General features: G+C 47.7%; 1 protein-coding gene across 8 annotated transcripts in view; it reads left to right on the forward strand.

Moving 5' to 3' along the window:
* The first annotated feature begins 2527 nt into the window (after positions 1–2527).
* TSC1 (TSC complex subunit 1) overlaps positions 2528–22659 on the forward strand; it is a 56235-nt gene continuing 36103 nt past the window's right edge. For 3 of the 8 annotated variants that reach the window (XM_077306712.1, XM_077306718.1, XM_077306719.1), the window contains exons 1-2: positions 2830–2889; positions 12759–12826. The gene's annotated coding sequence lies outside the window, so the exon portion shown is untranslated. Of the gene's footprint in view, positions 2670–2826; positions 2890–6693; positions 6919–12758; positions 12827–18768; positions 18867–22659 lie in introns of those variants that run through there. The other 5 variants (XM_077306716.1, XM_077306717.1, XM_077306713.1 and 2 more) reach the window with 5 other exon arrangements.

Consider the following 22659-nt stretch of genomic DNA (forward strand, 5'->3'; position numbering starts at 1 on the left):
TCTGAGGAGTTTTGATCCCATTACATATTGTTTCCCTTGGATTTTTCCCATGTACTTGGGACTTCTGGTTTGAATTGAAATCCTACCCCCCCCCCCCGGCTGTCCCTGAGAGCAGGTTTGGTGTACTGGTTTAGAGCAGCAACCTCTAATCTGGATAGATCCCCAGTCTCTCATATGCAGCCAGCTGCGTGACCTTGGGATAGAGACAGTCCTGTTAGAGCTGTTCTCACAGAACAGTTCTGTCAGAGCTCTCTGAACCTCACCTACCTCACAGAGGGTCTGCTGTAGGGGAAAGGGAAGGTGTAAGCTGTTTTGAGACTCGTGAAAAGCAGGGTATAAAAACCAACTCTTCTACTTCCATTTTGCTGTTCTACTATGGCACAGTTGAGACACGCGTCTTATCTCAAGAAAACTCCAGGCCCTTGTAGGGATGCCAGCCTCCAGATGGGGCCTGGAGATCTCCCAGAATGACAGTTCATCTCCAGGCTACTGGGACCAGTCCCCCTGAGAAAACTGATGCTCTGGACGCATGACATTATTTGAAGGTGCTGATGTCATTGGAGTGACAAATGGACAATATGGTGCTGAGATGGTTATTGGTTTTGTGGGATGGTACAAGCAGGAAAATGTCTGAAGGGTTTGCTCTCTTCCAAGATGCGGGTGCAGGGTCCTCTTGGATGCCCTCATTGAAACCTTGATGTTGTATGATGCCACGCCTTTTAGAAAGCAGAAACTCTCAGTAATGCCATCCTAAGCAGAGGGACACCCTGGTAAGACCACTGACTTCAAGCTAAGTATTGAGAAAGGGGCACCTCTGAGTAGGATGTCACTGCAGAGCTTGTTGCCTGCACACTGGAGATTCAAGAACAGAAGAGAAGCTGTGCTGGGTCAGGCCAGTGGCCCCTCCAGTCCAACACTCAGTGGCCCAAATCCACAAGGTCCAAAACCAAGGCCAGAACTCCAGGAGCCTTCCCACTGTTGCCCCCCATGCTTCAAGAACAGAGAACATCACAGCCCCCGGACACCGAAGAACATAAGCCCTCTGGGTCAGACCAATGGCCCGTCCAGTCTAAGACTCTGTGTCACCCAGCAGCTGAAATGGGGGGGCCATCAGGAGGTTCTTCCATTGGAGAAGCCTGATTGTGCTCATTTCGAGTCTCCTGGCTTCGCCACATCTGTTCACATTTTCTGTTTGCCTCCAAGTCAGCCCTGGTGGCTGCATTCCCCCCCTCCCCAACGCCTGCAGTAGGCCTGATGTTGTAGCACCCACAACCATTTTCAAAGTTAAGGCGGGGCCCATGGGCACAAAGTTGGAGACCTTTGCACCATGAGACTGTGCTTTGGAGAACTCGTTTGCTCTCCTACCACCAATTTATTAAATTCATTTGTATCCTGCCTTTCTACCCAAAACTGCTTACATCATTTTCCCCACCTGCATTTTATCCTCACAACAATCCTGTGAGGTAGGTGAGGCTGTAAGAATGGGACAGAAGGCCACCGGCAGAATACTGACGGAAGGTCATCCCACACACTCCCATGACACAAGGTGGGATTCAAACCTGGGTCTCCCAGATACTAGTCTCACCCTCTTAACCACTATACCACACTGGCTCTCTAGAGGTTTCTTGGAAACCCCTTGCTTACCATCACTGGTATGTGCCTGCTCATGAGTGCAAGAGGCCACCTTGCTACACCCACTGCCTCCTTCACAGAGGGAGAACGAGCCACACCCAAAAGGCTGCAGCTGGAGGATTCCAACTCTGAATGTTTCTTAGCATTTCAAAGGCAAACAACTCCACACCCCTTGCAGGTAGAAATCTAGAATAGCAGGAAGTTTGCTGTCCTGCATGTGCAACTTGAAGTGGCTGGATCCCTTCTACTACCTTGTTATCTTGCCTGAGTGAACCCAAGTTCACTGGGTCACAAACATCCAGAAAGCAAAGAGAGGGCAGAATGTCTCTTTCTGCACCACTAGTCTTTTATCTGCAGGGAGGATTTTATTTTTAACTGCAAGGGAGATTCTGAACCAGGGTGCCTAGGGCGTCAGAAGTCTAGCCTCTCCATCCTCTGTCATCCCATCCTCCTAGGGCTGACAATCTGGGACTGAGAAATCCGTAGAGATCAGGCAGTGGATCCTGAACGGCACAAGGAAGCTAAGGCCATTGACATTGCCCCCTCCAGAGGAACTAAGGTTGAAAACCTCCAGGTGGCAGCGGGAGATCTCCCGGAATTCCAATTCATCTCCAGACCGCGAAGATCAGTTTCCCCGCGAGTGGCGTCTCTGGCATGATGCCCCACTGAGCCCCCCCCTCCTCCACAGCCCGACTCCCCATCCTCCAAGAAAGTCCCCCCTCCGGGAGTTGGCAACCCAGAGTGGAGCTGTGGCCTGGAGGTCCGTGGTCGTCTTTTGAGATCCCCAGCCGTCGCCGGGAGATTGGCACCCCGGCCGACGGGGCTGGGGCAACGAGGTGGGCGTGGCCCGCAAGCCCCGCCCCCGCGAGCTTGTTTACCACCGGGGCCGCTCTCCTTCCCGCCTCCCGACACGTGACCCTCCATGCCGGGACTCGGCCGCGGCCTCCCTCGCATCACGAGACCGCCTCGCCTTCCGCCCGGCTGCGCGCTGGGATCCCTCCGCGGCCGCTCGAATCCGCCGCTTCCCGCAGCCCACGGTAGTGGTCCTCGGGGGGGGGGGCTCGAGGCGCTAGGCCGAGCGCGCCCCCGGGCCTTGGCAGGGGGGGTGGGTGGGGGGTGGCAGGGGCGGGCGGGGGTCTCGAGCCGGAGGACTATTTTTAGGCGGCGGAGGGGTCTTGGCAAGCCCGTGAGGGAGGGGGAGGGGGAGGGAGGCCGGGCCAAGATGGCGGCGCCCTGTGGGTGAGGAGAGCCCGAGTGGTAAACAGCCGGGGGGCGCCGGAGGGCGCAAGGGGCGGAGGGCGGGCGGGAAGCGGCAGAGAGGGGAGGGGGGAGGGGCGGAAGAGCAATCAAGCGAGATGAACGGGCGAGGAGCCCCCCCGCCCCCCCCCCGCTGCCGCTTAGGCCTCCCTGACAGGGGCGGGGAGGCGGCCGAAGTCAGAGCGGAGGGGTGCCGCTGGGGGGGGGGCGGCCCGGGGGGGGGGAGGGGCTGAAGCTGCCGCGGTGGCGGAGGACGGAGGGCGCTTGGGGAAACCGGGGGGGGGATTTCTTTTAGAGAGAGAGATTTAAAAATGTGTTAAACATTGGTCAGGTGATATAGCCATATATGGGCATGTTGACCCGCCCCCCCCCATGGCTAGTGATGGGCCTGGAGGGGAGGGGCCCCGGGTGGGCGTGTCCCCAGCTCTGCTCCCCCCCCCACATTCTGCACGGTCCTGCCACTTCTCGAAGGCTGAAGAAAGTTTCTGGTATTTCTCAACGGTAAAAAAAGTTCAGGGGGGCTGGGTTAATATTATATTCAGTCTCATTCATCCAGGTCATCATCCTGAAGTTTTTCTTTAAATTAGTCCAGCTGTCGCCTCCCTTTGATCTGATTTTAAAATCATTACCTGATCTTGAAAACTAAGCAGAGTCAGCCCTGGTTAGTATTTACTTAGGAGACCTCCAAGGAAGCCCAAGCAGGCCATGGGAACCGCCTCTGTAATGTTCGGTCTTAAAAACCCTACGTAAGGTTGCCATAAGGGACTGTGACTTGATGGTGCTTTTGACCATGGCGTATAAGTTTAGATACATCCAGGCCTTTGCCAGGAAGTGTCTCACTTTTTAGTATTTTTTCATGTGGGATACATTTAATTTTTTAAAAAAATTAAGAGGACTTTTACTGAAAAAGAAAATATAGATTGGCATATAATATTTTTGGAAGCCTTGTACTATCCTTTGGAGGTAATCTGGTCAACATGAGAGGAAAATAAACAAGGAACAGCATATTTTCTTTTGTTCAGTTTCCTTCTGTTTATAGTATGGGCTTATTTTCCCCCAGCATAAACCGCAGTGTTGCTCATCCAACTCATTTTATTTTCCTGGGCTCCAAGATCACTGTGATGGGGACTGCAGCAAAGAAATTAAAAGACGCTTGTTCCTGGGGAGGAAAGCTATGGCAAATCTAGACAGCATCCTAAAAAGCAGAGACATTACCCTGCCAACAAAAGTGCATCTAGTCAAGGCTATGGTATTCCCAGTTGCAATGTATGGCTGCAAAAGTTGGACTATAAGGAAGGTCAAGTGTCAAAGAATTGAGGCTTTTGAACTCTGGAGCAGACTCTTGCGAGTCCCTTGGATTGCAAGGCGAACAAACCGGTCAGTCCTAGAGGAGATCAGCCATGACTGCTCCTTAGAAGGCCAGATCCTGAGGATGAAACTCAAATACTTTGGCCACCTCATGAGAAGGACTCCCTGGAGAAGAGCCTAATGCTGGGAGTGATCGAGGGCAAAAGAAGAAAGGGACGACAGAGAATGAGGTGGCTGGATGGAGTCACTCAAGCAGTAGGTGCAAACTTAAATGGACTCCGGGGAATGGTAGAGGACAGGAAGGCCTGGATGATCATTGTCCATGGGGTCGCGATGGGTCGGACACAACTTTGCACCTAACAACAACAATGAGCTCATCCAATGGTTCATGTAGCTCCAAAGCTTGGATTTGAGAGGAAAATGAATTTCCACATTGGATGATATTGTTAGATCAGTGGTCCCCAACCCCGCGAAGTCCTCGGCGCTGGGCCGCGGTTCCCTCTTCCTGCCCCCCCCACAGCGAGAAGCTTGCCAGGCCGATCAGCTTGTGGCCCGGCAAGCTTCTTGCTTTGGGAGGGGGTGGGAAGAGGGGGCGGGAAGAGAAGCTTGCCGGACCGCCTGGAGGGGCGGGGAGAGGGAGCAACGGCCGCCGGCATGCCGGCGGTGCAAACGCGCACGCGCAGACTTGACGCACATGCGCGTTTGCGTCCGGTGGGGGCGCAAACACACGCGCATGGCAAGTCCGCGCATGCGTGTTTGCGCTGGGGCTGCCGCGCACGCGCGGGGCCCCAGGTCACCCTTTCCCCACAACCCAGCGCAGCGGTCCGCAGCCTGACAAAGGTTGGGAAATAAGAGCAGGAAGATGTGCTGCATTGAGTCCATAGATATACTTGTGCATATTAGGGACGGTGTGGTGGAGATGGATAGCTGTATAGTAGGACTATTTTGGTTGTTTAGTAAGGAGAACTGGTTGTTCCAGTTTAGTAAGGAAAACTGTTTTCAGTGACCTGAATGAGATTGAGGTCTTTCAAAAAATGCTATAGTGAAAAGGATGTGAAATCTTTGAGACTTTAAACACTCATTTTTAGGATCTTCAGTATTCCTAAATGTTGCCTTATTTGTATTAATATGATACGTATAATCCTTGGGTTGTTGGTTTGGTAGTAAGTACACAGGATAGGGCAGGCTACTCGTACCTATCATGTCAAAGCCAACCAATATTCCTTTTAAAACATTGAAAACTGAGAAATAGCTTTTAGTGGTGTGTGCGCTCGGAGAAACTCAGTGTTGTGTCATTTTTATTATTCATTTTATTAGATTTTTATATACTGCTCTCCTGTATGGCTCAGGATGGCTTACGTGGAAGGTCTGGGGAGGTATTACATAGATAGAACGTCATAGATATAACAGTCATAGCATAACATATCAGCAACAGTTATCAGTGTATTATGCTGTTTAATAACTTATTGGCCTATAATTCTTGGTATGAAGTGACGTGATTCAACATAGCCTGACCTTGGGCTTCGATTGAGCCAACAGGAGGAATAACAGCCCTGCTCACCTGGCTTCTGTAATAGCAATATGAAAGCTTAGGAGTAGCCTGTATTGCAGCCTTCCTAAAACTTATTTTTTTACTGTTGAGAAACCCCTGAAACATGCTTCAGGCTTTGAGAAACCCTGGAAGTGATGTGATCGTGCAGAGTATGGTTGGGATTGAAGCCATTTGGGCCATCAAGAAACCCTGTTGTATGGGTTGGTTGTCTGACTCATCCCTCAAACTGGCAAGGAAGATGCTAACAGAAGATTTAAGAAGCATAACAACATGATGGGCTTAGTGAAACAATCTGTATTTTTCCTAGGCAGTTAGTGGGGTAATGAAACATTTGAGTTTGAAATGTGCTGCAGGTAGGTCCACCTACTTTAGCAGCCAGTCTCCGAATCCAGTAGTAGCTAGTGAGGTGCTTCTGGATGCTTGCAGTCATGATTTAGATCAGGGGTAGTCAAACTGCGGCCCTCCAGAGGTCCATGGACTACAATTCCCATGAGCCCCTGCCAGCAAACGCTGGAAGGGGCTCATGGGAATTGTAATCCATGGACATCTGGAGAGCCGCAGTTTGACTACCCGGATTGAGATAGTGGTCTCACTTGCTGATTGTCACCAGAATGTAGTATTCATGTGCATGCTGCTCCAGAATGTAACAGTTCCATTTAGCTGTCATGGCACTCTAGGAATTTGAGTAAAAAGTTTGTTTAGCTAGTATCCATGGCTGTTAAGAGGAGGTATTTAAAAGGTACTCTTTTTTCCTGCCTATTTTGAACCACCTTCCAGTCATTTTAAGTGGGTAACCCTCTGTCTTCTAATATTGGGGTTTCACTTAGGTCATGTAGCTCTGATCTTTATGTTATAAAAGACCCAGCCTCTCCTATGTTCAAAACAGTTGAACGGATGAAAATGCCTGTCTGTTACTGTGCTTTTGTCTCCTGTAGAGTCTGTGGCCTGATCAGTTGTAGGGAAATTTTAAATTTGTCTTTTAAACCAGGCCCCATTTAAACCTGCTCCAAGTTGTGCCAGGTATTACTTCTTCCCAGGACTCTGAATTTAAGAACTCCAAGTCTTGATTACGATACTTAAATAATCATCCATGACCTTTCTCCCTAATGAGGACTGAAGCAGCTTACATCTTTGTTGTCTCCATTTTATCCTCTCAACAACCCTATAAGGTAGGTTAGGTTGCCAGTATGTGACTGGCCACAGATCACTGAGCAAGTTCCTGGGTCTCCAAGATCCTAACTCTACATTCAAGCCATTGCACAACACTGTTTTATTGACTAAATGAATCAACGGCACTGTTTTGTGGTGTAGTTCTTCATACTTAGAATTTTACAGGAAGGATCCCTCAGTGTTTGATACTCCAAAGTATGTCTTGACCAGAGTGTTTTTTGTTAAGCTTTTAAATTAAAAGTGTTTTGTGGGGTGCATGCTTGCACACATTTAGGTGGGCAGCTGATTTCACTGTTCGTCTACAATTCACACAATTCAGTTAACTCTAGGTCAGTTAACTTTTCAGATGTTGATCAAACTCAAACTTTAAAATTCTAATCTAATACAGCAGTGTCAGAAAGATGATAAAAACAAAGAACGGCATGTTATGAAACCATTTCTAACTATCCTTCATTACCATTTTAGATCTAACATGCCAATGTAAGAGTGAATAACTGTCAAGGAAGGCTTCTTCTTGGGATTCATCCAGTAACTAAAAGGCAAGCCCCTGTGTAGGAATAAAACAGCACAGGTGTAATCGCTCTAAAGGGGAAGGATTGGTGTTTAAGTGTGGTTATGGTGAAAGCTGGGGGGTAAGACAATGGCTTGTATGTGTCCCTGGTTTTCAACAATGCTGGGGCTGCAGTCATGATGTAGTTTAAAAGAAATTGCTTTCTGCCCAAGGCCTTATTGGCTTGACTTGTCAGTTGATGGACTCAAGAAATATAGTGCAGCTGTGCTGACAGGGGACAGATGAGCTGTCTCCCAAGAAGAAACCTCAGTTTCAAAGCTAGCCTAGAGAATGGTGTAAAAATGTTTTTAATATTCCTAGAGAAATGGCAGCCCAGCCTGAAACCTGTTGAGGTTCGGTCTTTTTTCTATTCGTTATTTTTAGTACCCACTTAAACGTTTTCATGTGTATTTGAAGGGATACAAAGTCATTCCGTTTCTACTATTGTTGGAAGGTTTGTCTAACTGTAGTTTCTTTTTAATATATTTTTAATATTTTCTGTTAGTACATGTAAACGACGGGGTTCGTTAAGCTGTTTAGTGAAACTTGAAATGAACATTACAATCATTTGGTTCAGTAATGTATACAACACTGATGCAATCTTGCTTCCTGGAGAACATTTGATTCTTTAAAATTACTTTATGATAACAGAGTTTAATGTAGGAGTTACTATATTAGTTATAGAGCTGCTAGTTGGTTGCTTGGCCAAAGAGATGAAACATTTCCCTCAAAGCAGGGTTGGCCAAACTGTGGCTCTCCCATTTACAAACTTTTTACAAAATATGCAGATGTCCTGTTACGATTGTAATAAAACTGTTGGTAATAATGCACCTTCATTTGCTTTATTAGATTTGTTTTCCAACTTCAATTTTTCTTACCTCAGTTGGCAAATATATTAAGCATAAGATAAGGTTTGACCATCTGCAGCTGTCTTTCAAGAACTGATTACATTTGCACTGTTGCTACTAGACAATTAAGGCATACTTCTTAATTCCATAGATATTCTAAGTCTTATGTGCCAGCTTGATCTAGTGGTTAAGAGCAGGGGCCTCTAATCTGATGAGCCGGGCTTGATTCCTCACTCTTCCACACGCAGCCAGCAGCATGATCTTGGGCCAGTCACAGTTCTCTAAGAGCTCTCTTAGCCTCACCTACCTCACAGGGTGTCTGTTGTGGGAAGTGGAAGGGAAGGTTGGTTTGAAGTAGTTCAACAAAATTTGCATCCAATGGCACCTTTAAGGCCAACAAAGATTTATTCAAGGCGTGAGCTTTTGAGTGAGGAAGTGTTCCTGCACACAAAAGCTCACACCTTGAAGAAATCAGATTTTTGTTGAGCCTAGAGTATCTGACAGATGCCTATCCCAGGTCTTTTCTTTTATCTAAGTAGGGGATACTGAAACTTCCCGAGCCGTTAATGCTGCTTTGCAGAGCTGCTTATGCAGCTTGGTTTAAATTGGCCACTGTTTGTCTGTCTCCAAATCAGGATTGCTTCAAGATGAGCACACAGGTCAGTTTTTTTCTTTGTTTCAGCCATGTATCACTGACATGTGATTGTGGCCCACACAAAATATCCATATTACTGTATTGTTTTGTAGATCAGGAACTTTGAGGGGTTTATTAGGACAGTAGTTTTCTTCCTCTGTTACAAAAACCAGCTGTGCTGCTTATCCAGCCCTTAATGTTTCTGGCTCACTGCATAGTGTATGTGGGAGTCTGTCCAATATTGGACAGGAGGCTCCCCTGGTTAGAGCAGAGTCACGGCTGTGCACCTGCTTTCCTCTTTACAGTAGTCTACTCCCAACTCAATATACCAGAGGCATGCAGATCCCTCCAGGCATGAGCCGCAGACTAGGTTTGTCCTTCAGACCTGGAGCATGAGTGTGAGAAGTTCAGCTGCAAGTGCAATGTGGCATCTCAAAATACGAATCCATCCTTTCAGTCTTACAATGTAAGAGGTTCACCTGAGAACTTGGGATGCTCAGTGGGCTTTTGACATCCCCTCATTTTTAAAACTGACCTTCCATGTGAAGTAGTGCAAGGAGGAGATCCATGCTGAAGTAGTTGTGTGAGTTTTTTGATCCAACCTGCTAAGACAGTGGTTCTCAACCCTGGGGTTCCGACCCCATTTGGGGTCACCTGGCCCCGTCTGTGGGGTTCCTCAGGTTTGTTGTCACAAGCAGCAGCGGACGCAAGCTGCAGCGGCCAGTGGCCGCAAGCGGCAGCAGGTGGCAGGCAGCAGTGGCAGGGGGCCGGCGGCAGATCCACTGCTGCCTGCCACCTGCTCCATGCTACTCTGATTGTTGTGCGCCTGTGCATGCAGTGCGCACAGGCACACAACAATTGGGGCTGCATAGAGGCGACCATTGCCATGGATCCTCCTTTGCCGGCCACCTGCTGCTGGCGCCCACTGCTGCTTCTGGCTGCCATCACCTTCTCCTGACGGTACAGGCTGGGCCCTCCCCGGCCTTCTCTGGGGGCTTGATGGGCCTTCCCCAGGCGGCCGCAGCCTGTATATTCAGGGGAAGGTGACGGTGGCAGGAAGTGGCAGCTGGTGGTAAGCAGCAGCGGCAGCCGGTGGAGGAGGAGCCTGCACACGCAGGTGCACAACAGTCGGGGTGGCATGGTGGCAGCCTTTGCCTTGGCTCCTCTTCTGCCGGCTGCCACCACCGCCTGTCGCCCGCTGCAGCTTCCGGCTGCTGTCACCTTCCCCTGAAGATACAGGCCGGGCCTACCCTGGCGCACACGCACATTCTCTGAGGGGGTAGGAGCTTCCCCCGGAGGTCACTCAGCCGACTGTTGTGTGCCTGTGCTAATGCACACACTGCCCGCGCATAAATGTGCGTGTGCGCTCATTGACCCCACTGCTGCCGCAGTTGGGGTCACTGCATTAGAGTGGTTGAGAACCGCTGCTCTAAGAAGTCTTAAGACCCCGGAGCCACTGCGAGACTCTTGGTGTCTTTGGCCTCTTGTAACTGGTCAACCAGTTTATTAACACTACCATCTCTCACTGTTTCCAGTGACTCAGTAATGGAGTCCCTGTTCAGTCCATCAGGCATCTGACTTTTCATCCATGTCTAGATTGTGTTCCTCAGTTGTCTGGTGTGTTAACAATTCCTGCTTGGTGGCTCATTTTTATGGCCAAAGTTACGCGGGGTGCGTTGGCCTTTCTGCCTGCACATCACGGACAATTGAGTGTCAGCAGCAGCAGCAGTGTTAAGTTTGAGGTAGGCGGCTAGCGTGTGATACGGATCCTCTTGCAGAATGCAGCCGAAGCAAGTCAAAGTTGCTGTGTTTCCTAACAAGACGCCACGGCACGAGAGAGCCGGTGTGAAAGCATTCATTTGCTTTTCCAGAAGAGCGATATTTATGGATGTTCTGTACTGTCTTGTACTCAGTGTAGGTGTCCCACTTTATATCTCCTGTGCTGTTTTCTAATGAAATATCCAGATGGTTTTGCATCTCGATGGACAGGATTTACCCATTCAGAACCGTGCAGTCAGACCTCCTTTAGAAAACAATTGCATGTTTGGTACTTTGCAGAATACAGGATTGGCTTCCGTGGTGAAGAGAAGAGGGCTGGCTGGATCTCTGACCAGTTGTTAACCCTCGGAAGCGTGAACCACCCTTAACCTAGCCTAGGTCATTGATCCTAACCTGGTTGGCCCTGTACCCAAGAATTCTGAGTGCTTGGTACAAAAGGGCAATGGTGAACTGCAGTAAGTGCTCACCTAGAACCAGACCTTTCTTCCTGGCAGCCACATGAGGAAGGTAGTGGTAGGGCGAGACTGTCAGAATGACCTTGGGTCTTGAAGTAAATGGGATGAGTGCCCTACGTGCTCATTTTTAAGCTGGCGGATTTAGCTGTCAGCTGCTCTTAAGGCCTGTATGATTTGTGTATCTTTCACCCTTCAGGTGCATTGCTGCCTTAAGTGCATTGCATGCTGCTGGGGAAGTTGTGCCTTGACGCAGAGGCTGGCTGGCAAAGTGTTAATGTGGGAGAGGGACCCAGGCAGTGGCAATACAAAAAACAGTAGTTTTAAAACATTATTATTACGACTGAGTGCTGGAGAACAGGTGGTTCTGAGAGATGTATGTTCAGATCCTTGCTGGGCAACTAACTTGTTTGTGGGCAAGTGATTCCAACGGTTCTGTCTGTAACAGTGTACTAATCTACCCCACAGGATTATTGTGGCAGGACTAATGAAAGCAATAATGGGAAGCAATTTGAGGATTAAAATGTTGTGGTTCAGAATCAGGCCGCTATGTACTAAAAGGGATTTCAGAGCTAGAAATAACTGAATTTCTAGAAATTACTGCTTGCTATTGTTTCAAGAGGTGAAATATTAAAATTGTCCCTTAAAAAAAGAGGCTATGCCACTACATTGCCAGTTCAGATCTATGGTTCATCTCACTAGTGGTTATTTTCCAGTGCTTGGGCAGAACATAAAGGAGATGTCCATGCAACCTGATACTCAGAGTAGGTGCTTCTGTTCATGGATAGGAGCAAGGGAAAGATAAATGGTGTACAGATGTTCATCCTTTGTGTAGGAAGGCCATTTTAGGTGGTATTCATAGGCTTCAGCTATAGGCCTGGTGGAACAGCCCTGGCTGAGGCCAATTTGACTTCTCTGGGGCCCAGGGATCTTGATCCACAAGCTACCTTCTATTATTGTTCTCATTAGTCCTCCTGCAATAATCCTGTGGGCTAGATTATTACTCTGTTACAGACAGAACCGCGGGAGTCACCTGTCCAGGGCTACCAAGCAAGTTAGTTCTTTAGCAAAAAGCTGAATGTACATCTCTTAGATCCACTTGATGCCCCCCCTCCCCCCAAGTCCTAGGTTGCACTTTTGGCCAACAGGCCTAATTTGACTGTTTGGTTGCCTCCTTGCATTCCAAGGTGCTAGCATTGCCTAGGCAGGGTTCTAAGGATGAATGCATGGCAACAGGGTTGAGTTTGTTTTCTTCGGTGGTGTTAGCCTTGGTTTGAGGCAGCTTGTGCCAGCTGTGCTCTGGGAATGTGTGCTTACTTGTATAACAGTTCCACGGGCATCTGGCACCTCAAATGTTTTGGGAAAGCAGAGCTGTTGTGTACACGGGTTTTCCTTCCCTCACTTGAGCGCTTGGAACAGTGTGTCAGTAGCATATCTGAAGCCCAAGTATCCAGGCCAGCAAGCAGTTCTGTTGGGACTGCTAAGGGGCGAACTTCAGAGCTGTGGTTTTTGCTGCTCTGTTAGTGCAGTAGTTTGCAGTAGAACTTTGTGCTAATTGGTTGTCTTTATTTTCCAGTTTGGTGATCATGAAAGGGCTCGGGTTGATGACAGTGGAAGGAGAGAGTCTGCTGGACAGCACAGCAGGTAAAGAACTTTGAGATTCGGGTCCTGTGTCTCTTGTGCCTCTGGCAAATGCAGACGGAGAAACAAGAAGGGGAGGGTCACTTTGGACCTCAGGATTTTGGAGCTGCTGGGGCCAGAGGACGTGACTTTGTTTCAACTCACTGCGGGGGGAAAAGCAGTGTTGAGAAGTACATGCAATGTTTGTCTTCTTATGTGTTCATCTTGTTATTTGAACCTAAATTCCTGCTGCATACCTTGTATAACACACACAATTGTGCAGCTTCGTATAGTTATGAACCTTAAAAATATTTATTCAAACAGTTATAAATATACCCAGTGCTAGAGATGTAGCAGCAGAGTGCTGTACCTTTTCTTTCTTTAGTTGAGTCAAAGATGTAAAATTTCTGGAAATCTGAAGGCATTAAAAATGTTTTCCATTTTTTTTAATAAGGAAATTTTGGAAAACTTCTGGAAAACTGAAATATTAAAACCTATCTTTAAGTTTTGCCCTCAGAGTCAGGAAAAAATAAAAGTTGAAGGTGGAAAACAAGATCTGTAAAAGTGTATTTGGACCGACTCTCTCATAGTCACAGTAGGTAGGCCCAGTATGTTTGGTTATTAAGTTAAAATATTTAAAGTTTAAAACCCTGACCTTAATAATTATAGCACATTAATTGTTACCCAAATCATTTACGTTTAAAGAAAAACGTTCCTGTAAAATGTTATGTCTATGATGGGATTTTTTCAGTGCTCCCTCTCTGTTGGGGAAAAATGGAGGAAGTTCCCCTGCAGAATGTTTCAAATGGAGGAAACACTTTTAAGACGGGGAGGGGTTCACTCAGAAAAAGTGTTTGGTAGAAGGGTTTTTTCCAGCGCTCTCCCAAACTTCCCAAGTTTTGCATTGGAAAAACTGAAAAAGTCAGACTTTTTCAGGCTGTATGGTTGGAATGTGAAAACCCTTGCCTGAAGAAGCATTTTATTAGTTCTAAAATAGAGTGTACATATTTTCCCTCTTGTTGGGAAAATTTTAAAATTCCTTTTCTAGGCCTTGACATTCCTATGTCTCATTTGTGCCACTTTGGAAAATTGGGGTGGGGAGAGTTAAATGGAAAATTATAGTAACAAGAGGAAGTGTTAACTGGACTTGGAAGCAGTCTTTTGCACAGCCAGCATTCAGTAATAATACCAGTTGTTGCAACATCTGTTTACCAGGGATATCAGTGGGCTTCATGGTCTTCCCACAGCCACTGAGTTATACAATCAGGGCTGGAAGGGACCTCCAGGCTCATGTAGTCCAACTGCCTGCAGAATGCAGGAAAGTCACAACTATCTGTCTGTCCACAGTGACCACAATTGCATGCCCAGATGATACCCCTCCCAAAAAACCCCCGGAATCCCTGGCTAGTCTGGCCTGAAGGAAATTGGCCTCCCCACCTGAAGGTGATGATTGACATTTCTGTGGGCATGCAAGAAAAGGCCACAAGAGCCAAGCACGGGCAAGTCCCTTCTGCCCACCCACTTACAGTCTGCCTAAATTCACAGAATCAGCATTTCTGTCAGATGACTCTAGCCTCTGCTTAAAAACTTCCAAGGAAGGAGAACCCACTCTCTTCCGAGGAAACCTGTTCCAATCGTCAGGAACCTCTTCCAGATGCTTAGCCAAAAATTCTTTTGAATTAATTTCATCCCATTGGTTCTGGTCTGACCCTCTGAGGTAACAGAAAACAACTCTGCTCCATCCTCTGTGACAACCCTTCAAGCACTTGAAGATGGCTATCATATCACCTCTTAGTTGTCTCCTCTCCAGGCTAAAAGGATCAAGCTCCCCCAACCTTTCCTCATACATCTTGGTCTCCAAAATCCTCACCATCTTTGTTGCCCTCCTCTGGACACGTTTCAGTTTGTCCACATCCTTGTTCAATTGTGGTGCCGAAAACTGAACACAGTACTCTGAGGTCTTACCAGAGCAGAGGAAAGCAGTACAATCACCTTGTCCCATCTGAACACTATGCTTCTTTTGATACAGCCCAAAATCCCATTTACCTTTTTAGCTACTGAGTGACACTGCTGACTCGTGTTCAGTGTATGGTCTACTAAGACCCCTAGATCGTTTTTGCACATATTACTGCCAAGACAGGTCTTCCCATCCTATAATGATGCATTTGATTTTACCTACAGAGGGCTCTTAAGTGTTAAATCTGTAGGTTGAATCCCATACATCTGTTCTATGCACGGTAGGCAGTTGCATCAGCCAGTGGCAGAATGGATCTGAGGGATACCTGGACATGATGCATAGTAGACTTTTAGAATAATGGCTTTCCAGGTGTGTATTATCTCACACAGTAGTTTACTGCCCAGAATGAGCTACAGGAAGCCAACCACCTGTATCTGTCAAAATAATAATTATTATTAATTTCCATACTGCCCTCCCGTTATGGTCAGGTTGGTGAACAAGGTAGGTTAAACTTAACAGAAAATTGAAAACCAACGCAATACATCAACAGTATAAAACAAAATAAAAACATAAGTAACAGATCAGCAGCATCAGGCAATAGCAGCCTCCAGATATTCCCTGCCCAGAAGTCTCCAGAAAAGGGGGTGTTTGGAGGGGAGGGCCGCAGATCTTACTAAGTCATTGGCTCCGGCCAAAAGCTTGGTGGAAGAGCTCGTCTTGCGGGCCCTGTGGAACTGTGCCGGCTCCTACAGGCCCCAGGTCTCTGGGAGCTCATTCAATATTATCAAACTCCCCTAATCTAAATCAGTGTCTGAGAGTTGTCGCGTCCAGTTCTGCCTTTTCATTTTTTATCTCCATTCACTGGAGATGATGAATTGCTGAAAAGAAACAGTCAAATTGCATGAAACATGATATTTGGTGTCTTCAGTTGAGAAATTACGTAATAACATAACAATTTAATTTCTATGCTGCCTCTCTGCATATGGACTTGGGGTGATTCACAGCAATAAAATACATTCAGTAACGTCAATTGCAATAATAAAGTTACAGTAAAATGGAATCTGAAATACCCAGCCCCCCACCCTCTTTGCACCCTCAGCCAGCTACCCCAGACTGAAGGAGACATCAAATAGAGGGAACCAAGGTGGAGGAAGGCCCATTAGATTCTCAGATTTCTACTTGCGGATTCCTTCTACTATCTGTTTCTCTGGAACCCACATAGAAGAGTGCTGCGTTTTCTTTAAAAATGATGCCCAGATTTGATATTTTTGTGCTTATTATTTGTTTCCCTGTGGGCATCCAGCACTAACCTGAAGATGCTGACAATTTGTTGTAAATGTTGAGTAACAGCTGCTGTATGTCGTAAGCAGGTTTGTTTTTCTGGTTGTACTAAAATGAGAGATTTCCATGCTGGGCTTGCCCTCCACTCAGGCAGTGGCATGCTGATGCAGTCCAACCTGCCTGCTGATTTTTTCATAAATACCTACAAATGTCAACTTGTACACTGTCCTATTTCCAGAGTCCTGGACTTGAGAGCCAGAGGTGTGGTTTTGAGTAACTTATTTGCTAAAGTTGACAGGCTGGTGCACTCTCTGGCACAGGCTTGAAAAGCTGCACCACTGAAGCTGGCCTTTTTGCTCAGTTGAAGCTGCAGCTGAAAGGGGACAACAGTGGCAAGAGTCCAGTTCACTTGGCATCGGCCAGCAGAACTTGGCTTCAGGCAGCCAGCTTGGGCATTGGCATTTGCTGTAGTAAGCAAGATAAAAATCTTTTCCTTGTTCTGCTAGAAGCCCGTGTGTTTGCAAAAATGGTTTGTGAGGTGTTAGTTTTTCCCTTTTGAAGGACAAAAAGGAAATTATACAGGAAGTGTACATGAATCTTGCGGGAGGAACAGAGCCAGAAGTGTGTGCCTTTGTGGATTTCAAGAAGCAACTTGGGCTTGAGCATAGCAGGCTTGGTCTCAGATCTTAGGCTGGATTTCCAAGATTAATTTGACTCACTTCAGGAACCAGGTTGACCAAGAGCACAGGATAGATGTACACGATAGCTTACCGTGCCCTGAGCGTGGGTTCTATGCCGTGGAAATATTGGCAGGCTTCTTTTAGAAACCTGCTTGGAAGATGGGGGCAGGGGTACGGATGGATTGCTAGCTAAAGATTTCAGAGGGCAGACTTCATGCTGACTCATAAAAACAACACACACACCCCTCCCCAAGAGGAGGAACAGCCAGGAGGTGAGCTGAGCACATGGCAGAACTTTGCCCTTGGAGGAAAGATCTCCACCTATCCTCCTGTGCCCAGGAGGTGGAGCAGCTAACATTCCCTGGGTGTCTTGAAATACCATGGAGCCACCTGCACTCTCCTGGCAGGCTTCCTCAGACGGTTGTAATACTCATGAGTGAGGGCTCAGCTGCACTCCCTGGCCATTTTCTCCCTTGGAAAAAGCCACTGCTGAAGCCACCAACTACTTCCAGTTCACTACAATAGCAATGTGTGATTCCTTTTACTTAGGTAGAGCACAGTCCTGTCAGAGATACAAGTGTTGAATTTCTTTAGGCAGGCCGATCATTGAAACTGCTGAAATTTAAAGTGTGATTTCCATTTTGTTGAAGAAAGAAACCTGCGAGGTGTTAAGTATCACAGGAAATAACAGTAATAAAATTGCCTTTAATAGTGATTCTAGAAGCTAAGTAGGTACTGAAGATTCTAGACAGTAGGATTCATTTTAAAAAATCAGTGGTTTTTAAAATTTTGGTTTTGTACAATTTAATATAAGAGGAGGTCAAACCATTTGAAAGATGTTATAGTATAAAAAATACCATGGAATAAACATTGCAATGTCCAACTGTACATTGTGGAACAGGTATTTGTACCATCTTTCATCACTGTACTGATGTAAAATTTTCAGAAATTTTGAAGCTGGGGGCACACACCCTATTTCTGCTTGTCTTTAGTTTAAGAATGGAAATCTCTGAAATTATGTACCTCTAGAAACAGCATGATGTTTAACAGCAGTACATGGGATAACAGACCTGATGATCTCTAAGTTTTGAAACAATTCATGAATAGAGGGAGATTGGATGTGAGTGAATCTGGCCAAGGACAAAAACTCTATAGACACAAGGGGAGGGGATTGGTAGTTGTGATGGGGCCCCCAAAATTCTTGAGGGAGCCTTGTGCTGATGCGCAAGACATTCAGTGTTTTCACCTGATTGAAGTAGCGTTTATTATTACTATATGTTATCTGCTGAATCTCATGGGGTTCTGGGTGGATTACATTAACAGTAAAAACCTATAATACAAATAAATATAATAAGTTATAAATATTAAAAAAGGAATTAAACTAGTTGTATGCTTGTCAGGGCTGACAGACTAGCAACTAGACTTCTGGATTAATAGAAAGCTTTATTGCTTAGCAGATCAGAACACCTCAACTTTCATAGTCTAATCTAATCAGTACACAAAAGGCAATAACTTTTACTGGTTCGCTTTCCCACCCAAAGCTGTAAATTTCCCAGAGAGCAAGTAGCCCCCTCCTGCAGGTGCCAGCCTGGGCTCGCGTCCAGGAAAGATAGTTAGGTCTTCTCGGCCTTGAGTGTTACACAGCTACCCTTCCCAGAGATAACAGTCTAGCATAATTGTTACAAAAAACCAAATCACTACATAGACAGGTCAGGGTTGTTACAGAGTCAGTGAAACAGGTGCACATTGATACAAGATGGAACCACTCAGGTCAAGCATAAATCATGGCAGTGATCATGGGATCCTGACATTCTGCCCTTCTAAAAACAATTTCCCCCATCAATCAACCACCTTCAGCAGGCCTGGGGCACAATGGAAATTTATGATGGAATTCAATCTTGGTGCCCGCACATTCCCAGCCTCCACCCACTCACGGTCCCCCATCGGAAATTCTTTCCAGTCCACTAAATATTGGAGCTTTCACCGATGTCACCGAGAGTCCGATATTTGGTTCACTTCATAATGTGTGTCCTTGTCCACGAATACAGGGATAGGAGCCGCAGAAGCAGGGTGCCAATCATCCGGAGGCGGGGCTTTTTCAACAAGCTGGAATGAAAGACAGGATGAACATGTCTATAAGTTTTAGGTAAAGCAAGCTCCACAGTAACAGGGTTCACAATCCATATGATTTTGAAACGTCCCACAAATTTAGGCCCCAGCTTTCGGCAGGGCTGCTGGCAGCGAAGATTCTTTGTAGACAAATACACCAAATCCCCCACAGTCCAAGCAGGAGCAGCACACCTCTTCTTGTCAGTATGTTTTTTATAGTCCCTTTTTGCTCTTTCCACGTTAACAATGAGAGGCCACGCTGAGGCAATATTAGTTGCCCATTTTTTTAAGTCTGTTGTACACTCCTCCGATGGCATCCATGTGTAGGCACTGCGGTCAAGTCAGTTCCATACACCACCTTAAAAGGGGACACCCCTGTAGATGAATGTACTCCATTATTATAGGCAAACTCCACTAGGAGTAACAGGGCTGACCAATCTGACTGCTGATGGTTTTCAGATTCAGAGTACCTTTATTGGCATAAAATTGAAACAGTCGTAAAAGATTTTCATTTGAAATTGCCAGTACTGCGCGCCTCTGTCTGAAAGGGCCCGATCCGATAACCCATGTAGTTTGTACACGTGTTCTACAAACAGGTTTTCAACAAGTCTTTGAGTGGCAGCACCACTTTTGCATAGTTGGGGATGAACGTTCTATAGAAATAGGTGAACTCTAGGACACTTTGTAACTGCTTGCGTGTTTGGGGGGGTTCCCATGCCAGCAACCCCCTGACTTTGCCAGGATCCATTTTTATGCTCTCCGCAGGAACACGATAGCCCAAAAAGTCCACACACTGCTTATGAAATTCACATTTGGATAGTTTGATATACAAATGGTTCGCCTTCAGGCGCCGCAGAACTTCCCTCAGCAAAGTCACATGATCCTTCAGATTTTCTGAATACAGTAAAATATCGAAGCAGGGCTCCTTTATACAATAAATTATGCATGACTTCATTAATCACATTCATGAACACGCCGGGTGCGCCGGCCAACCCGAACAGCATGATGGCACATTCAAACTGACCCAAAGGAGTGTTAAGGGCCGTCAAATATTCATGTCCCTTCTTAATCCTCACTCTGTAATAAGCCTCTCTAAGGTCCAACTTTGTAAAGATCTTTCCCTTCCCCAAATGGCCCAACAAGTCTTTGATCAGGGGAAGGGGGTAGGCATTGGAAGTTGACACGGCATTCAATCCTCTATAATCAGTACACAATCTCAATGTGCCATCTTTTTTCTTTACAAACAGCACCGGCACAGCCATAGGGAAGGTTGTTGGCCGAATAAAAACGCCCACAATTCAGTCATTTCTTTGGGATTCATTGAATACAGTTTTGCCTTGGGTAACGGCTCCCCGGGTTTCAATTCAGTGGCACAGTCCATTTTCCAGTGGGGGGGACATTGGTCACATTTTCTCCTCGAACACTTCTTTCAAGTCCCAATACTCCTTAGGCAATCCTGGCACCCCCTGGCTGCATAGGGCGGCATGCTCACTCTGCCCTTCTATGGGATCCTCTGGGGAGGCATGGCGACAGTGGTGCCGGCATCCCGGATCGTCAAATCAAGGGACCCGGGATCTCCAACGGACACTGGGATCGTGTTTATGTAACCAGCCCAGTCCCAAGACAAAGGGGAATGCGGCACGGGGTGCCACAACGGGCTGAATTTGCTCCCAGTGTTCAGAAATCTCCAAATCTATAGGGAGTGTGCAAGACGCTGCCTCCCCCTCCCCTTCGCACACTATCTGTCCATTTGGGTAAACCTGAGTGGTTTCCGTAGTGGCTCTTCCCCCGCAGAGCTTGCACCAATGATGGGTTTATAATAGTGTGGGTGCACCCACAGTCTAGAATGCCCTGAACCCCCACTTTCCTCCCTGTCCCTGGCACTGTCAAAGTTACTGGGAGGAGAAGTAGGAGAATGGCACTTACCGAACGCTTGCCCTTGCCTCCGACCTGCTGATGGGGCTGTCTCACGGCAGATCTTCCTCGTTTCCCGATGGCTCTGACGATTCATTCCCGTCATCGGTGCCACTTGAAGAGGAAGTGTAATTCAGTGGTTCCAGCAGAGGAGTCAGAAGTGCCTTCACTGTCTTCTTCCCAGTGGTTGGGGTCTTGGTGGTTCCAGGGGTGGCTTTTCCTGCTGGTCTTCCAGTGGATTTCTCCTGCCCTGAACCAGGCGTCTTGGGCTTCTTGGATGGACAAACCGTCAGGAAATGGCCTTGGCCCCCGCATCCCGGGCACAGACCCTTCTCATGACTCCTGGCTCTCTCAGCCGCATCAGGGGTGCATGTCTTAGCCGGAGTGGATTTCTTTGGAGTCGCTGCCTTCTTTCCGCCCTTGGGCTTCTCGCCTTCCAAGTGGGTAGCCAGGCGCATCCTCTTCTTCACCTCTCCGGCCAACTGAACCCATCCCATCACCATCTCTGGATCGTCCAGGTTCAGATATTTCTTTGCCAGATCCATGCGCAGGCCCTTGCGAAGAGCTTCAACTCTTCGCGCCTCCACCCAGTCCGGGACTGAGGCCATGAGCTTTTTGAATTCTCGTGTGTATTGAGCCACCGATATAGACCCTTGCTTCAAGCTCCTCAAATCCTCCAATGCTGTCTCCACCTCAAAAGGACCTTGAACCGCTCCCTCATGCAGCAGACAAAACGCTCATAATTCCTCATCTCCGTCGGCGCACACTTGTAGAGGCTGATGAACCATTTCACCACCTCACCATCCATGCAGTCGCCTTCAAATCGTACTCGCTCCGCATCATCCCGGAACGTGTGTCCATGCTCCACCATGTAGCCTTGAAGCTGGATCAGGAAGGCATGGAACTCTTCTGGATCACCTGTGAACCAAGTGCAGAAGCGGCAGTGGTGCTGTCCATCACCCTCCGGAGCGGGCGCTGGGATAGCAGGAGCCGCTGGTTCGTTGCGAGGCGGTGGCTGGTCCTTCTGTGGCTGATTCGGCGCCAGTTGTGCTGGGACAGGAGGCTCCGCTGGTCCTCTGGCTGGCACAGGCGGTTCTCTTGCTCCGAGCACTGGTGCAGTTGCCCCTTCAGGATACAAGATGAAATGCCCCATCTCCGCCAGGAAAAACCTCTCTGGATGTCAGGATCGGGATCTGCAGCCATTGTTGCCAGCCAGTCTCCCATTTGATCCATCCTGTCGCGGAGTTCGAGGTTCTCAAGAAGGATTGCAGTTTTCTGGTCCGGGACCCCTCTGCGCAACTCACGACTCCAGTCAGGCTCCACAGGGTCATCGTACTTGGACCATCTCCGGCAATTGGTGACATGCTTCTCCAAGTAGTAATCTACCCCTGGGCTGTCCAAGGCTCTAGCCAAACCCGATCTGGCTGTGACCGGCTAGGAAGACTGAGGACGGGTGCCTAAGGGGGAAGCAGAATCCGGCCGAGTCGGCACCTCTCCACCGCTGGCCATGGCACCTGCTCCCCCGCCTAGTGAGGGCCTCATCGGCTCGTCTTTCGGCTGGGGTTCAGGCTTTGGTCCCTCCCAATTGGGGCTGGTTGCAGTGACACGCAGCCAAGCCAAGGGAGGGGCTCCCTCCCCTGGGGGTTGGATTTAGAAGGACGTCACCACTGATCCTGAGTTCGCCCGCCTCCGGAAACGCTTGCAAGAGAGGGAGGGTTTGTTTTGCAATTGGGAAAAGTTGTATGTGCCGGCAGCTGCCAGAAAAGACTCTTTGAGACTCTGCCATGACTCAAAAGCCGCGGGCCAATTTGGTTTCATGAAAACTCTGCACCTGGTGTGCAGGCATTATTGGTGGCCCTCTTTGCGCTCTGATGAGGAAAAGTATGTACAAGGCTGCCCGGTCTGGGGGGCAAGCA

Source organism: Paroedura picta, chromosome 12 (genome assembly GCF_049243985.1).
Source record: "Paroedura picta isolate Pp20150507F chromosome 12, Ppicta_v3.0, whole genome shotgun sequence".
NCBI lineage: Eukaryota > Metazoa > Chordata > Lepidosauria > Squamata > Gekkonidae > Paroedura > Paroedura picta.